This window comes from Neomonachus schauinslandi, chromosome 7, assembly GCF_002201575.2.
Source record: "Neomonachus schauinslandi chromosome 7, ASM220157v2, whole genome shotgun sequence".
NCBI lineage: Eukaryota > Metazoa > Chordata > Mammalia > Carnivora > Phocidae > Neomonachus > Neomonachus schauinslandi.
In genome coordinates this window covers 6,716,008-6,719,377 of record NC_058409.1, presented here as the reverse complement: position 1 = coordinate 6,719,377, position 3,370 = coordinate 6,716,008, and positions in this window count along the sequence as shown.

Genomic DNA, 3,370 nt, shown 5'->3' with positions numbered 1-3,370 from the left:
GGTACTCTAACTCCAGCCCCCACTGCTTCCACCCCAGGTGCTCTAACTCCACCCCACACTGCTCCCCACCCCAGGTACTCTAACTCCAGCCCCCACTGCTCTCTACCCCAGGTGCTCTAACTGCACACACCTCCCACTGTTTCCCATCTCAGGTGTTCTAATTCCATCCCCTCTGCTCTGCACCCCAAGTGCTCTAACTGCACCCCTCACTGCTCCCCTTCCAGGTGCTCTAACTTTATCCCTACTACTCTTCCCTTTATGTGGGCTCACTCCACCTCCTACTATTCCCTAGTTTGGGTGGACTGGCTCTGCCTCCACATTTTGGACTCTACAGAGAACATAACTGAGAGTGGACACTGAGTTGCTCCTGGAAGCTGGACAAGGGGAAGCGGGTGAGCAGTCAGGCTCGTGATCTCTCCTGTGATCCTCGGGTAGCCCAGGCATTGGTGTGATGGCTGGAGCCAAGTTCTCTGCATCAGGTGAGTAGATTCTCTGGAGAGTGTGAGGAGGACCACACTGGGACTATGGTCAGCAGTAGCTTGCTGTTTGGAATGGGGCCTATGGCATCTCCTTCCTGTTTTACTTTCCTAATGTGGACCTGGAACTCTGTATATGGGGCTGAGGTCACCCATGTGCTTTATTCCTGCACCAAAATCTGTTTGCCCTTGAACTGATGGGGTTGGGTTATGTTGGTCTGTTGTCACCCTGCGAGGTGTTTGCACTTGCTAAAACACAAGGTGATTTGAGTTCTTTTTTACTCGACATACCTGTGGGCCAAAAGCAAGACTCTCACAGCTGTGGAACAGGCATTGTGCTGACATGAAACTGCTGATTCTCAATCAGGACCTAACAGTCCTGAGCTAATCAGTTTGTTTTGGGCAGGGGTGGGCACACTTCTTCTATAAAAGGCCCAGAAGTAACTACCTCATCTTTTGAGCCATAGGATGTCTGTTGCAGCATCTGGGGTGTGCTGTTTACAAGACAGCAGCCTGGACTTGTGAGCAAATGGGCTTGATGTATTCAGATAAAGCTGCCTGCGACCTTCAAGTGTGTCATGAAATGTTATTCTTGTTTTGATGCTATTCTTTGAACTAACTGAAGTTTAAACACGTCCTAGCAGGCAAGCTGTAGGACAGGCGGCAGGCCCACCACCCACCCAGGGATGTGTGTTCCTTAGGAGGCTGCACTTGGCCTTCTGTCCTGGAGGGCGACACACTGCCCTCTTCAGCCCCAAACTTGAGTGTGGCCTGAGCCAACCGCACAGCTGAGTCCAGGGTCGCAGCTGGGAGATCCCCACCCCGTTCCTGGGCTGTGCTCGGCTGCCCCGAGCTTCAGAGGTTGCAGTGATGTCACATAGTCAGTCCTGTCCCTTTAAAAGGCAGACCTAGGAGGGGGTTGGAGAGAGGGGAGGAATGACTGGCGCTGGTTTCCACAAGTGACTTTCCCTACAGGCCCCAAATCTGCACACGGAGGAATTTTAGGAGAGGAAAAAACAAACATCCTTGAGACATTTGCAAACACCACACACACAAAAAACCTCGGCTATATGCAGTCAGGGTGGGGGCTCTTGGTTGGGTCTGGAGTTTGATAAAATGCCCTCTCGGAGGCAGTTCTGTTGGTGGGGACGTTAACCTTGGCACAAGACCACCAGCCTCACCTGCGAGGAGCCCCTCCATCCTCACCTGCTGCCAGTGTAATTATTAGCTATAGGCTTGAGTAAAACTTGAAAGACACGCAAATTGTAGTCAGTTTTCACATTTGCAACTGATTTCCACATCCACATAATATTTCAGACTTTTGGCACCCATCTGGAAACTTGGAACAGCAGCGAGCCTGTCGAGGAGGTAATTTTCCCTGATTCATTTTGAAAGTGAAAAGCCACAGGGCTGGAGGCAGGGGTGGTCCTGCTTCCCAGAAGGGCTGCTCAGTCTCGTCCCTTGGTTTCCTCAGCACACGCAGGCAGGCAGGAGCAGAGCGAAGATACCGATTTGCAGATCCCAGGAGCTCCTCCCAGCCCGGGAGAGCCACACAGGGGTCACACTCAGTATCCGGGGTGGAGGGCCATGGTGCTAGGTGAGGAGCCCCGGGCTGCAGGGACACAGAGCTACGGGCAGGACCAGAGTGGAGACTGTGCTCTGTTGGCCTGGCCTGCACGTCCAGGGCTCCAGCAGGTATGGATGAGCATGTCCTCAAAGCATGGTTGGTGCCCCGTCATGCACAACTGCTGTCCTGGGCAGTGGCTCCACACTGACCCTCTGGCATCCTCCCCCACCAGCTTCCCCAGGGTCCTTCAGATTCTGCTTGGAGCAGGCGGGAAGGTTAGGAAAAGGGCATCTTTCCTAGAAGGAGCAAAGGGCTTGTGTCCGTCTGGTTGCAGGGTGCAGAAACCCAGCTGGATGCAGAGGAGGGTCAGGGCCTCACAGGCTTCCCCAAAAGTGCTCAAACAGCCCAACACCACTGCCCTCCTGGCCATGCAGCTGGCTCAGGAGGTTGGTGAGGCTGACCCTTGTTCGGAGACACTGGGGCAGATGGCCTGGGTGGGGGGACAGCCACAGGCGCTGGTCCCACACTTTAAGGCAAGGAGGTGAAAATTAAGGGAAGCCTCCCTAAAGTGGACTCCAATGCTAGCCAGGGAGGCCAGAAGGGGGAGCATGAAGAGCTGTCATGACAGACCCCAAGGGAAGCATGCCCAACCAGAAAGAGTCATCAGTTACAGGCCCCAGAAGGAAACGGTGTGCATTACATGTTCTATCAGAAATTGACTACCCCTTCAGTCCAGCTGATAAGAAACCGTTAGAGTGTCCAGAATTGCAATTCTCTGTTATCCTGGAATAAACCAGTTCTTGCTGATAAAATAACTATTTTATTTGAATTTCCCTGATGGCTAGTGATGTTGAACATTTTTTCCTGTGTCTGGTGGCCATTTGTATGTCTTCTTTGGAGAAGTGTCTGTTCATGTCTTCTGCCCATTTTTTGACTGGATTATTTGATTTTTGGGTGTTGAGTTTGAGAAGTTCTTTATAGATCAAATCAAAACCACATTGGGATACCACCTTACACCAGTTAGAATGGCAAAAATTGACAAGGCAAGAAACAACAAATGTTGGCGAGGATACGGAGAAAGGGGAACCCTCTTACAATTTTGGTGGGAATGCAGACTGGTACAGCCACTTTGGAAAACAGTATGGAGGTTCCTCAAGACGTTACAAATAGAACTACCCTACCACCCAGCAATTGCACTACTGGGTATTTACCCCAAAGACACAGACGTAGTGAAAAGAAGGGCCATATGCACCCCAATGTTCATAGCAGCAATGTCCACAACAGCCAAACTGTGGAAAGAGCCGAGATGCCCTTCAACAGATGAATG